Source organism: Macaca thibetana, chromosome 3 (assembly GCF_024542745.1).
Source record: "Macaca thibetana thibetana isolate TM-01 chromosome 3, ASM2454274v1, whole genome shotgun sequence".
In the NCBI taxonomy this organism is placed as follows: Eukaryota; Metazoa; Chordata; class Mammalia; order Primates; family Cercopithecidae; genus Macaca; species Macaca thibetana.
The window spans coordinates 31,633,295-31,648,462 of NC_065580.1; the positions used below are offsets into that span (position 1 = coordinate 31,633,295).

Here is a 15,168-nt window from a genome sequence, read left to right on the forward strand (position 1 = left end):
AAGATTCATTTTTAATAATTACAGATGTAATTTATGAACATAAATAAAATAAAAATACCCTGTAACTTCATTACCCAGGGAAAAGCATGGCTAACATTCTGTTGTATTTCCTACTAAGATTGTTCCTGTAAATCTTTCTCTCTTTCTTTTTGTTGAATTGGGCTCATATTCTTTTTGCTTTTTCTTTTTCACTTATTATTTGTGAGCATCTCCCTGTGATGTTGGAAATGGAGATGATTGGGAACTCATTGATCTCAGTAACTGTAGCTCTAGGGCAGGGCTTTTCTTGCTGTGTTTTCTACTGTCCAAGCTGCTTGCTTTTCAAACTGGAGACTTGAAGGCTCCCTGATACCCTTCCGCTTATTCCTTTTTTCTTTTAACTGGTTATAAGTAGTTTCTATCCTGTGTACTCAAGAACTCTGATACAGTGATTTTTTTTTATTTGATTGATAGCATTTTCAGAATTCTACTGCCAAGAGATATATTATGCATACATGTGCAGGCATGTGTGCATACACATGCACACACACAGACATACACACATGCATGCACACACGCACACATCATACAAGTCTGGGAAATATAACTTAATTTATTTGTCTATTTGGGGATTCACAGGCCACATTCTTATATTAAAGGCTCCCGGACAGGTGCGGTGGCTCACACCTGTAATCTCAGCACTTTGGGAGGCTGAGGCAGGCAGATCACTTAGGTCAGAAGTTTGAGACCAGCCTGGCCAACATGGTGAAACCTCGTCTCTACTAAAAATACAAAAAAAAAAAAAAAAAAAAAAAAAAAAAAGCCAGGCATGGTGGCACACACCTGCTACTTGGGTGGCTGAGGCAGGAGAATCGCTTGAATCTGGGAGATGGAGGTTGAAGTGAGCTGAGATTGTGCCATTGCACTCCACACTCCAGCCTGGGTTACAGAGCAACACGCTGTCAAAAAAAAAAAAAAAAAAAAAAAAAAAAAAAAAAGGGCTCCTAGAAGTTCTGCATTAAAGAAAAAATGTTTGCTTCAAAATATGTATTTCTTTCAAACATTTTGTTATTGAATACTTTCTCCTAATAAGACCTGTTAATAATTTTTATACAACTTTGGAAACAGTGAGTTTGTTGTTTGTTTATTGGCTTAGCAACATACTCATGGGCCTTTAGCTTTGCTTCCACATATCAGTGTCTATTAAATTAGCATTAATAGTCAACTCTCAATTGATTTATCATATGGAGAAAGTTTACTTTCTTTTTTTTTTGAGATGGAGTTTCACTCTTGTCACACAGGCTGAAGTGCAATGGCGCCGTCTCAGCTCACTGCAACCTCTGCCTCTCAGATTCAAATGATTCTACCACTTCAGCCTCCCAAGTAGCTGGGATTACAGTCATGCACCACCTAAATTTTGTATTTTTAGTAGAGACAGAGTTTCACCATGTTGGCCAGGCTGGTATCGAACTCCTGACCTCAGGTGATCCACCCACCTTGGCCTCCCAAATTGCTGGGATTACAGGTGTGAGCCACTGTGCCCGGCCAGAGAAAGTTTACTTTCTGATGCCTCTTGTTGCTTAGTCATTAGTTGGTTCCAACAGAGCTGTAGGATGTGATCTCAGGATTGCAGTCAGACTCAGGCAAGACAGGCCCTGCTTTGGACTCATACTTTACAGGGCTCTGCCCTGGCCCTTCTTTGGGTACTTCTGCTTTGCCACGGTAAAGCATCTGTGCAGCCAAGTGAATATGTCCACCTGGAACCTAAGCCTTCTTCTTTAGGCTACATTCTGGGCTCCTGGGGCCCAGAACTCTCAATCCAAACAGCCCTACCTTCAGGTCCATCCTATTGTGCCACCAGTTGAGTACCCTAGGACCAAAGGGAGGCCAAAGGATGGCCATTTGCAGGGGTGTGGACACAACCTGGTTCTGCAGGCTGAAGAACCACACACAGGCATGTGAGGCCCTTTGGTGAGATGCAGTGGGGGTGTGGGATCAGGACCTATACTTACCAGGCCACCGTATTCTAGCACGGGACTCCAAGGAATCTAAAAATTCTTAATTTGAATGTAGCCTTTTAGGAAATTATGTAGGTATATTTGTCAGCATATAGCAATAGAACACATTTTATTTAACAATTCATTGGCTTGGTTTGCAATTTTGAAAATATTTGGGGCTGGGTGCAGTGGCTCATGCCTGTAGTCCCAGCTACTGAAGTGGCTGAGGCAGGAGGATCTCTTGAACCCAGGAGGTGGAAGCTGCAGTGTGAGCCATGATGGAGACCCTGCCAGAAAGAAAAAGGGAAGGAAGGGAGGGAGGGAGGGAAAGAAAAGAAAAAGAAGAAATATTTGGCCATATGGTATATAAGCTTCCATTTTACTCTGCAAATATTAGGGGTGAGATTGGTGCTTGGAGGCTACAAGCAAAAGTCGCAATCACAACGGCACTGTGAAGTCTTGGGACCTCAAGGAAAAGTGGCTGCAGGGTGCAACTTGAGGGAGAATCCTGGGTGTCAGTCACAACACAGCCTGATGGAGCCCTAAAGCTTGGCATGAAGCATCAGAGTCTTCAGTCTTTGAATAGATCATACACTGAACAATGAGTACTTCAGCAGGGATCTCTGACCACAGTGGACTGAAGACTAGAGACCCTTACCCCAAGTCCTAGGCACTACAGAAGCCTCCAGAATTCTGTGCTCTTGAAGGCCTGCCAAAACATGACTGATTTTGATTTTTTTCTACAATGGCGAGTGAGAAGCTCAGAAATCAGACTGAATTTTATTTAGAAAATTAAAGTAATAGCACATCTGTTAAGCCCAAGTGTAATGGTATGAGAGTCACAGTAGCCAAATTGTAGTAAGTACAGAATAGTACAAAATGAAGCACAGGATGCCTTGGAAGAGTGAAACAGAGGGAACTCTCTTGGTCTGGAAGTTCAGGGAAGGTTCCTAGAAAGGGAGACATTTAGCTAAAAGGTGGAAAATGAGCAGAGTTTTCAGAGACAGTGTTAACAGTAAGAAAAGAAGAAGAGCATAGCAAATAGGAGAGAAGACCATATGGGGAGGTTGGAGGTGGGAGAGAGCAGGATGAATTAGAACTGAATAGAGGCCTGCAGGCTTTGAGAGTTGAAAGCGAGACAGAGAGTGGATGGATGAGACGAATAGGAATGACACAATGATGCTCTATCACATAACGGTGCTCTATAAACCGCATCATGAACTTCTCCAGGAAAACAACCAGACCACGATTTTTACCTTCAATGAATGAGTTCATGGTTTAGTGGAGACAAAATTCTAATACGAAAATAATTCAAAGAGGTAAGTGCTGCACTAAAGATCTACTCACTGTTATCTAGGAGCATGGAAAAAGGAGCACTTCAATATTGCTGAGTGAATCAGAGAAGGATTTGCAAGAACTTGAGTGCTTATTAAGTTGAGCCTGGAAGTTGAGTGGGAGTTTTCCAGGACACAAATGGGTGCTGAAGGAAAGAGAAAGGGAAAGGGAAGAGCAACAGCAAAATCTTAGGGGATAGAAAAATGCAGTATGGATGGAGGCTGAGGTGCATGTCTTACTAAAGAGCTTGGATGTTTTCGTCTGGGTGATGGCAAGTCTCTAAAGACTTTATGAGAAAGATCATTCCTAGAAAAATGCAGAGGATGAGTTTGAGGGATCTGAAACTGGTGCAGGGGGACATGGTAAAAATTGCCATTATATGGGTGAGAGGTGGGGTCCCTGAACGAGAGAACTGGTGCGGGGGTGCCGTTGGGAAGAAGATGGTCTCAAGAGATGTTTCACCAATGGAAGAAACCAACAGGCTTCCCCAGATCTTTGTGCCTCACTCAGCGTGGCTTCCTACAGCCGGTAAGTTATTAATGGGCCAATCTGTAAGAGAGAAATCTGATTATCCCATTCACACTAACCTATCAATGATAACAGCTCAATGTCCTTTCTCAGAGGATGTTGAATTCAAAACAGTATTTCTGGAATGGGCAAAGAGTGTGTTGAATGATGGAATTTCAGATGCTTTGGTGCTTGAAAGGGAGGTAATTACTGGATGTGGGAAGGGCAGGAAGAAGAGACACTGCTTCCCTTAAATCAGTGCTTCTCGACTAGGGGCAATTTAGTCCCCCAGTGGACATGTGGCAGTCTGGAGGCACTTCAGGCTGCCATAAACTTGGAATGGATGTTCTAGACGTCATTGTCCTTGCAATGCATGGGACAGCTTCCTCACAGCAAAGAATTATCAAGCCCAATATGGCAGTAGTGCTGAGATTGAGAAACCCTGCCCTAAAGTATACTTTGAGCGGCGCTACATGAAGACTTGCCCTATATCTGAGTAATGTAATTATTAGGTTAAACAATCATAACTTGTGGGACAAAACCAGAAAGTAACTTCTGATAAGAACAGATACTACACTTGATCTTAGCCAAAAGGCGGACAAGTGATCAGAAAGTAGCTTCTAATCTGGTCTTCAGCTGTTCCTTTAAAATGATTCTGTGGGGTTTGTTCTTGACCTGTTATTGGCTGAAAACTTGGACAGGCCTCATGAATTTTCTGGTCACTACTACACAATGAAAAAAAAGCCCTACATTCACTTGAAACCACAGAGTACATTCTCAGTTCAGTAATTACATGTCTAGTCTCTTATAATAATAATAAACTTGATTTAAAGCGGAGCCTTTCCCTTCCCCTGGCATGGGGAAGGCTGCACTGGAGGAAGCGGCAGTGGCAGGCCTTTTCTCCCTTTCTGTGCCCAATGCTCCGACTCCTCCCCAGCTTGCCAAGCCTCTGGGGTTGGAGAATGGGGCAGGAGTGGGGGAAAGGGCACCAGGAAAGTTCTTCATAGACTGATAGTGTAGTGAGTTGGTACGGAACTCTGTGCCTGGCAGGTATTTAAAGCTGATTCCATCCTCTTGGATTTTTGGGGGGAACTTTATTACCTAGAGTTCCCTTTTGTGAATGATACACTCTCTCCTAGCTTGGGGCTTCTTGAAAAAAACCATCTGTGGTAAAGAACCAACGGATTTTATTTTTGTTTTGTTTTAATTTCTATTCTGCCATGGATTGATACTTTTGAAAACACACAGTAAAAATGAATTACTGCAAAGATAAAATGAAAAAAAGTAGCACAAAATAGAAGCCTACATTTTAAATCATCACATTGAATAGACATAAAATTACTGTCAAGCTGCTATAAAATTTTCTAAAAGCTTATTTTCGAGGGCGTGCGCAGTGGCTCATGCCTGTAATTCCAGCACTTTAGGAGGCCGAGGCGGACAGATCACTTGAGCTCAGAAATTTGAGACCAGCCTGGTCAACATAGCAAAACGCCTGTCTTTACTAAAAATACAAAAATTAGCCAGGTGTGGTAGCCTGTGACTGTGGTCCTAGCTACTCAGGAGGCTGAGGCAGGAGGATCACTTGATTCCCGGAGGTGGAGGCTGCAGTGGGCTAAGATCACACCACTGTACAGCAGCCTGGACGACAGAGTGAGACCCTGTCTCAACCATGACAACAAAGCAAAGCTTACTTCCAATTTCTGTACTATTCCCACCATAGAGCAGTAACAGTCGGTGGACCAGCCCTGAGCCTCACGCCCCACATGAAGAGCACTGATCTGACTCATTGCTCCTTCCCTTGTTTCCTAATGCCTGGGAGATGGTGATATTTGGCTTCTCTCCTCTGAAGCTTGTCTGCTCTCACAGTGACTGAATCTCTCTCTCTCTCTCTCTCTCTCTCTCTCTGTCTCATTGTCCACTTCTGGTCCATGGAAAACAGTGAGGCATCTTCTGCCCTGATGTGACCTTGGAGCACAGGTTGCCCAATGAGACTTCCTCCCATGGCTCACTGACCAGGTGCTAGCCAGTGGGTGCTCCTCAGGAGTGGTTGGATAGAACAATCGTTCCCTGCAAAGATGTCCATGTCTAGTTCCCAGAACCAATGAACACATGTTGCTTTACATCACAAAAAAGACTCTGTGATAGGGACATGATTAAGGGTCTTAAAACAGGGAGATGATCTCAGATTATCCAGGTGGTCCCAAATGTAATTATAAAGGTTCCTCTAAGTAAAAGAGAGGCCAGGAGAAATCAGAAAAGAAGATGTGGACAACAGAAGCTGAGGCTGGAAGGAGACACCAAGGAATGCCAGCGGCCTCAGAAGCTGGGCAAGGGAAGGGAGGTGATTCTCCTCTAGAGCTCCCAGAAGGAACACAGCCCTGCTGACGCTGTGATCTTATCTACGGATGAACGGAGACTTTTGACTTCCGGAACTGTTTGTTTTGAGACAGAGTCTTGCTCTATCACCCAGGCTGGAGTGCAGTGGTGTGATCTTGGCTCACTGCAACCTCTGCCTCCCAGGTTCAAGCAAGTTTCCTGCCTCAGCCTCCCGAGTAGCTGGGATTATAGGCGTGTGCCACCACACCTGGCTAATTTTTGTATTTTTAGTAGAGACAGAGTTTCATCATGTTGGCCAGGCTGGTGTTAAACTCCTGACCTCAGGTGATCCGCCTGCCTCAGCCTCCCAAAGTGCTTTGACCTCCAGAACTTTAAGGTGACAAAAATGTGACTCCAGCCTGGGAACAGAGCAAGACACGGTCTCAAAAAAATATAGACAATAAACCCACTAAAATTGTGGCAATTTGTTGTAGCAGTAGTGGGAAACTAATCCAAGCAGGACTAAGACCAAAGTTCACTATAGCCTCAAACTTGAAGGAACGCATAATAACTAATCTGAGTGGTCCTTTAAAGTCCCTCTACTTTGACTTGTTGTAAGTCAGATTTCAGTTTCATTTTTAAACTGCATGGTGCTTGGAACCTTGGCATAACTCTCTCTTAAGCAGCTTCATAGCTCTTTGTGGAAAAAGAAATAAAGCCTCAAACTTAACTGCCAGTCCTTAATGAGCAGTTTACCAATGTTGAACTGAATGAAAAAGCTTCCCAAAATTACAAGCCTCACATCTGCAGTTTTACTTCTATGTCTTTTTTTTTTTTTTTTTTTTTACTGATACAGAATATCTGTGCATATTTTGGGGATACATGTGATACTTGCATACATGCATAAAAGTGATGATCAAATCAGGGTAACTGGAATATTGATCACCTCAAGCATTTATCTTTTCTTTTTTGGGGAGCATTTTAATTCTTCTCTTCTAGCTAGTTTGAACTATACAATATGTTATTATTAACTATGGTCACCCTACTGTATTATCAAATACTAGATGTTACTCCTTCTATCTAATTGTATTTTTGTACCTGTTAACCAACCTCACTTTATTCCCCCACCCCCTATTCCTTCCCTAGCCTCTGGTAACCACCAGTCAACTCTCTCTCTCCATGAGATCTACTTTTTTAGCTCCCATTTATGAGTGAGAACGTGAATATTTGTCTTTCTGTCCCTGGATTATTGCACTTAATATAATGACCTCCAGCTCCATCTATATTGCTGTAAATGACAGGATTTCATTCTTTTTATGGCCAAATAATATTCCATTGTGTGTATATAGCACATTTTCTTTATCCATTCATCTGTTGTTGGACACTTAGGTTGATTCTATATCTTGGCTATTGCGAATAGTGCTGTGATACACATGAGAGTGCAGATATCTCTTCAATATTTTGACTTCCTTTCTTTTGGAGATATACTCAGCAGTGAGATTGCTGGATGATGTGGTGGTTCTATTTTTAGTCTTTTGAGAAACTTCTGTACTCTTTTCTATAGTTGCTGTAGTAATTTACGTTCACACCAACAGTGTGTGAGCCTTCCTCTTTCTCTGCATCTTCACAAGCATCTGTTATTTTTTGTCTTTTTGATAAGCCATTTTAACTTGAGTGAGATGATATTTCATTGTGGTTTTAATTTGTATTTCTCTGGTGATTAGTGGTGTTGAGCACTTTTTCATATATCTGTTGGCTATTTGTATATCTTCTTTTGAGAAATGGTTATTCAGACCTTTTGCACATTTAAATTAAATTAAATTAAATTAATTAGTTAATTTTTTTGGAGACAGAGGGTCTTGTTCTGTCACCAGGCTGTAGTGCAGTGGCATGATCTTGGCTCACTGCAACCCCCACCTCCCTAGTTCAAGGAATTCTCGTGCCTCAACCTTTTGAGTATCTGGGATTACAGGCATGCACCACCACGCCTGGCTACTTTTTAAATATTTTTAGTAGAGATGGGGTTTTGCCATGTTGGCCAGGCTGGTCTGGAACTTCTGCCTTTTGCCCATTTTTAAATCAGATTATTTGTTTTTTAGTGTGTTGTTATTGTTCCTTATATATTCTGGCTATTAGTCTCTTGTCTGATGAAATATTTTCTTTCATTCTGTAGGTCGTGTCTTCATTTTGTTGATTATTTCCTCTGCTGTGTAGAAGTTTCTTAGATTGATACAATCTCATTTGTCTATTTTAGCTTTTGTTGCCTATGCCTTTAAGATCTTATCCAAAAAGTCTTTGCTCTGATCAGTTTCCTGAAACATTTCCCTTATATTACTTTCCAATAGTTTCTTAGTTTCATATTTTAGATTTAAGTCTTTAATCCATTTTTATTTTTATTTTTTTGTACAGTGAGAGATAAGGGTCTAGATTCATTCTTCTGCATATGGTTATTATGTTTTCCCAGCACCATTTATTAAAGAGACTGTCCTTTCTTCAGCATGTGTTCTTGGCACTTTTGTGGAAAATGAGTTGGCTGTTAATGTGTGGATTTATTTTTGGGTTGTCTATTCTGTTCCACTGGTCTATGTGTCTGTTTTTATGCCAGTATCATGCTTTTCTGTTTACTATGGCTTTGTAGTATATTTTGAAGTCAGGTAGTGTGATACCTTCAGCTTTATTCTTGTTGCTCAGGACTGCTTTGGCTATTCAGGGTCTTTTGTGGTTTCAAATGAATTTTAGGACTGTTTTTCTCTATTTCTGTAAAGAATGTCATTGGTATTGCATTGAATCTGCAGATCACTTTGGGTAGTATGGATATTTTAACAATGTTAATTCTTCTAATCTAGGAGCATGGATATTCTATGTCATTCTTTAACATCATTGTTTCTAAGTAAAAGGGATATGCAGTTAGTAATCCCACTTCTTTGATGGTTTTAATTATTTTCTCTGACACTTTTAAAATCCAAATATTTTAAAGTGCCTTGTAGAAATTAGATTTCATGCAAATAATGTCATTTATCTGTCTGTAGGTTTTTGTTAGCAGAAATCTGAAAATGATATATGCAAACCCAAGGTTTTTAGGATAAAGCAACACTCAAAGGAAAATACAGTTTGCTATTGTTTTACTCAACTGACTCTCACAACTCCATAATATAGGATGCTTTATCATTGTGCATAATACATCAAATACAATGGCCTAATGCTAATCTCCTGAAAGCACTTCAGCTATTATAATGGAGATTCCACTTCTTTAAAGTCAGTAAAAGTTCTGTATTTAATAAGGGTAGGCTGAGGTTCAGACAGAAAGAACAGTGAGGGCAAGACTTAAAGTTCACAGCTCTCAGAAATGTTCCTATTCATACTTCATAATGTAGCTATTTGCTGACTAGTTAAAATGTAAAATAGCATATTAAATTCAATAGAATGTCAGAAGTTATTTCTCTGGATTAATTGCCCAGGAAATATCTCCACATAATAGAATGATCATCCTCCTCCATATAACCATTTCTAGTAGTTGCCCACATCAGCACCATATCATATACAGAAAATCAAAGGAACCAAATGAGGAACTAGAGATATGTTACTTGAGAAAATCCGTTTTGAAAGGACTGATTTTCTGGCTGAAGCAAATGCTTTATGATAATCACATTTAAAAAATATGTTACGCTTCATTTTTTCGTTTAGACCTCTGCATTCTCATGTAAGTTGAAAAAGATGACAAAGGAACTAAAAAGAGGAGAAATGATTTGCTTTTGAGCTGTCATCGTTCTGGAGTCCCCATCCAAAGAACTCAGTTCATTTTGATTGAATGAGTTAATGGAAATGAATACAGAGAACTGAAGTACAAATTGAAAAAGAGTGTGACTTAATAGGATAAGCAGGGCATTGGGACATGGATCTGATATCTAATCGTTTTTGGTCACAGACACTATTCTATCTTTTGATGCTGACTTCTAGGTTTTGAATAAAGTGGAATCCATGGAACTCTTTTAACTCAGTGCTCCTGGAAAACATAAGTGAATAAAACTGAAATGCTCTTAAAACATAATAAGGCATAGAAAGTTCAACTATTTTATGTGTATGGTTAAAGCCTGAAAGAAGGCTTTAGCCTTCACAACTGGGAAAAGTAAAAGGAAACCTTGAATCTACTAGTTAAGGTACTGTTTATACTTTGTTTTCAACACTAATCTTTTTTAAAAAAACTTTTAAGTTCAAGAGTACATGTGCAGGTTTGTTACATAGGTAAACTTGTGTCCTGGGAGTTTATTGTACAGCTTATTTCATCACCCAGGTACTAAGCTTAGTACCCATTAGTCATTTTTCCTCATCCTCTCCTTCTTCCCACCTTCCACCCTCTGATAGGCTCCACTGTGTGTTGCTCCCTTCTATGTGTCTATGTGTTCTCATCATTTAGCTCCCACTTATAAGTGGGAATATGCAGTATTTGGTTTTCTGTTTCTCAGTTAGTTTGCTAAAAATAATGGCCTCGATTTCTATCCATGCCCTTGCAAAGGACATGATCTTGTTCTTTATTAAGGCTGCATGGTATTCCATTGTGTATATATACCACATTTTCTTTATCCAGTCCATTATTGATGGGCATTTATATTGATTCCATGTCTTTGCTGTTGTGAATAGTGCTGCAATGAACATACACATGCATGTGTCTTTATAATAGAACAATTTATATTCCTTTGGTTATATACCCAGTAATTGGATTGCTGGGTCGAATGGTATTTCTGTCTTTAGGTCCTTGAGGAATCGCCACACTGTCTTCCACAATGATTGAACTAATATACACTCCTACCAACAATATGTAATGTTCCTTTTTCTCCACAACCTTGCCAAAATCTGTTATTTTTTGAATTTTTGATAATAGTCATTCTGACTGGTGTGAGATGGTATCTCATTGTGGTCTTGATTTGCATTTCTCTAATGATCAGTGATTTCAACAGTAATTTTTTTACTTGTTTTAGGTAAGGCTTTTTCCCCCTTAATTGCTTGGAAACTTGAAATAATTTATTTTGTATTTAAATGTCTACTTATAGATTTGAGTTTCACACTTTTGTATTGTGGAAATGCAAGTCATCAGTACTTTTCTAGGCTGCCCCTGGAAACCACATTTTACGTAGTCCTTTAAGTTAAAAAAAGTCCTCTTTCTTGTTAGAAGAATAAGCATAACCCTAATTATGGCCCACTGTTATTTCTAGCAATGCACATTGGTATTCATCTTTAAGCTCCACCTATATTAAATGTATTCTCATTTTAGTTGTGTAACAGAAAGAGAAAATGTTAAAGATAATTTTCACTTATGTGTAAAAATGATTCCTGAAATGACAGCTGAATCCTTTCAGAGTACTCAGAGGAGATAAGCCCTGGTATGAATACTTCTTAAATCAGGGCTATGCCTTACCATAGTTTTTCATTTTTAGATGGGTTGTTTTTTATTTTTACATTTAAGATTCCTGACATTGGTGGCAGTGGAGATTCTTTTGTCTCAGTGCTACTTCAAGAGAGAATCCAGTCTCTAACAAGATACTTAAAGCTTAAAAAGAGGTAGACTTGTCCTAAATTCTGTCTTGTCTGGAATAAAGATCAGGTTGTTCAGAAGGTAGCCAGTTCCTCAGAGTTCAGGTAAAGGCCGAAACTGGCCAATACAATCCCAAATCTCCACGAAATTTTTTTTGTAAACTCACTGATTGAGAAAAAAGTCTTCAGAAATGATACATTATGGTTCAGCATTGAAAAGTTATTATGTACAAGGAAAGGCACAGAAACAGAGCAATAGGACATACATTTGATACTGGTGAATCAGATATTCATTGTTGGAACAACAACCTCAATTCTGTACTTTATTTCAAAACCAAATGCTTTAAGGTACTAAGAAAGGAAGTCTCTACAAGCAAAGGAAGGTGTGGTACTTTCCATTCCTGAGATACAGGTAAAAGCGCAGCCTGTTTCAGCTCAACTAAAACCTCTGAAAGCAGAAGAACTTGCCACATCTCTCAGAATAGGTAATAGAACTTTTTAAAGCAAAAAGAGAAGCAGGTGGGATCAATCTATGCCTGGTGTAACTCTATCGTTAAGGCATCAAACATGAATTTATTGCAGACTTTCTGCTTACCTTTGACTAGACACTCCTTAGCATCAAGCGACATGTGATTTCATTGAGGAAGAAAATTAAACTATGAGTTTAGTCAAAGTGGCAGTGCTTGTAAAACCTAGGTGTTTTACAATCTAAGTGGCACCTTAGAGTCCATGGCTTGTTCTGGAATCCTATGTCTAGCACAGCACCATCATCCTGGGGGAGCTCAGAGGGTATTGACTGGCTGGCAGAATGAATGGCACAGTGCACCCTGGAACTGGGTGCTTTTTACATGGGCACTCAGGAAGTTTGCAAAGAACACCTAGGTTTTATTAGCATTGCCACTTTGACTAAACTCATAGTTTTAATTTTTTTCCCTCAACTCAGGTGGGTTATCTCTGGCTGTATGGATTCCTATTATGCTTGGAGTGTGCTCCCATTATTCCACATACTAACCAAAGAAGACATGTGTGTCACATTGGAAGATACTTTAGTTATGTAGAAGAAAGGAGAGGCAGTAGCTCTACATGTGAATTCTTCTCTGTCTTAGCACCAGCTTTAGAATGGGGTGTAGTAGACAGACTAAGACCACGGACTTTGGAGGAGTCAGGTAGGGACAGGTGGTACCACTGACTTGACAAGTGGCTTTCATGAAGTTGTTATCTAAGTCTCAGTAGCTTCCTCTGTGAAAGGATAATAATAAAGTAGCTCCCACATAATGGGGGTGTGTGCTTAGCACGGTATCTGGCACGTAAGTGTCCAATGAATGTTGTAATGATTGTTAAAATAAATACAGAAGGAATCAGTATTCCTTCTCTAAATTATGGGAGACAAAAATAGATGAAAAGTCACATGAATGAATTTTAGCCACTAGACTGGCTAAAATTATAAAAAACTGGCAACACCAAATGTTGGCGAGCATATGGAGCAACTAGACTCTCCTATATTCATTGTTGCTGGGAGTGAAAAGTGGCACAATTACTTTGGAAAAATTTCTGGAAGGTTCTTGTGAAATTAAATATGTGTCTTTCTGATGACTCAGAAATTGTGGCCAGGCTCACACCTGTAATCCCAGCACTTTGGGAGGTCAGGAGTTCAAGACCAGCCTGGCCAACATGGCAAAATCCCGTCTCTACTAAAAATACAAAAATTAGCCACGCATGGTGGTACATGCCTGTAGTCTCAGCTATTTGGGAGGCTGAGGCAGGAGAATTGCTTGAATCCTGGAGGCAGAGGTTGTAGTGAGCCGAGATCGTGCCACTGTACTCCAGCCTGGGCAACAGAGCGAGACTCTGTCAAAAAAAAAAAAAAAAAAAAAAAAGAAAAAAGAAAAAAGAAAAAAAAAAAAAAAATTGTGTCACTAAGTATTTATCTAAGGGAAATAAATGCATATGCCCCCTCAAAGACTTGTACAAGTATATTCATATCAGCTTTATTTCTAATAGCTGGCTGGATACTGGCAACATCTGAGGTGTTCTTCAAGAGGAGAATAGACCAACTGTGGTGTATCCATACAATGGAATACCACCCAGCAATAAAAAGAATGGACCTCTGGCACCCCAAAAAACATGGATCAATCTCAAAACACCATGCTGAGTAAAGGAAGCTTTACACAAGAAGTATATAATGTGTGATTTTATTTCAATAGTTTTAGAATGGGCAAAATTGATCTATGGTAAAAAAAAAAAAAATGAAAGCAGTGGTTATATCTGGTGTGGGAGATAGGGATTGACTGGAGAGGGACCTGAGGGAACTTTCTAGAATTATTATAATGTTCTAAACTTTGATAGAAGCTTGGATTAGATAGGTGAGTGCATTTGTCAAAACATAATGAATGACTTAAAATGTGTGCATTTCACTGTATGTAAATTTAATCTCAAAGAGAGGAAAGAGTTATAGACAAATATTGAACTCTAGCTGGTGATATGCATGCTGATGTGTTCAGGAGTTACAGGTACTAATGTCTGCAACCTACTTTGTGATGCATCAGAAATAAGATGAATGGAAGGATGACTAGATGGATGGTAAATATGTTATAAAGAAATTATAGTAAAGTGTAAGGTGCAAATGTAGTAAAATGTAAAAGATCAAAAAAGATCACTAGAGGGATAGATAGATGGATAAATATATTATAAAGCAAATGTAGTAAAATATTAACTGTCAGATTTAGGTGGGAGAATTCAGGGTGCATAGTACAATTCTTCCTATTTTCCTGTATATTTCAAAACTTCTATAGTAAAAAGATGGGGAAATATGGCATATTTGCACTTGTCTAGTGGTGTATTCCTCTTCCTAAAGTTGAGAGGTCAGGTCATGCAACTCCCAGTTAGGCCTGCTCCTCCTCAGTTTTCCTTCTTCCGACACAGTTCTATTCTATTGCCATTTCTTTGTTTTTGGGGTTTGATTTCTAGTTCTTCCTACACATTAGGCAGAACTTGAATGTTCTGTCTTGGCCTCTCTGCTTCTCAGCTGTTACTGATGACAGTTTCTTAGGCCACTCAAATTCCTGTCCTCACCTAATCTCACCTGTGTTTCCTGAAGTCTTCTGAATTCTTCCAGGGATTCGCTGCCTGGGATGGTTCTGCCTCCACAACCCATAGACACCACCTAAGATGGCACATGGAGGGAAGAACGAGGTACTCACCTGGTGGCTTGGTCTATCCAATGCCACTTCTTCATGGATGTATATGTATGTGCTTGATAGTGCTGGGTGCTTTTTTTTTTTTTTTTTTTTTTTTTTTTTAACTCTAGGAATTGGAATATTTATCCCACAAGAGATAAGGGCTGTTATATTAACCTTCTATAGTGTCAAGGACAACTGACTCAGAAGCCAGGAGACCTGTTTTTCTTGCCCTGCTCTTCCACTAACTCTAGTCACACAACCCTGGATGAATCATTTGCACTCTAGGCCTTACCCCCTAAATCTGGCAAATGAGAGATTGGAGTAGA

General features: G+C 39.7%; 1 protein-coding gene and 1 pseudogene across 3 annotated transcripts in view; both read right to left on the reverse strand.

The window, feature by feature from the left end:
• The window catches only part of ARF5 (ADP ribosylation factor 5), a 540,324-nt gene that overhangs the window by 260,359 nt on the left and 264,797 nt on the right, over positions 1-15,168 (reverse strand). The window contains exon 1 of one of the 3 annotated variants that reach the window (XM_050782585.1): positions 11,123-11,126. The exons of the other annotated variants lie outside the window; for them this stretch is intronic. The gene's annotated coding sequence lies outside the window, so the exon portion shown is untranslated. Of the gene's footprint in view, positions 1-11,122; positions 11,127-15,168 lie in introns of those variants that run through there. 3 annotated transcript variants of the gene reach the window in all.
• LOC126951904 (uncharacterized) lies at positions 4,213-4,425 on the reverse strand (annotated as a pseudogene).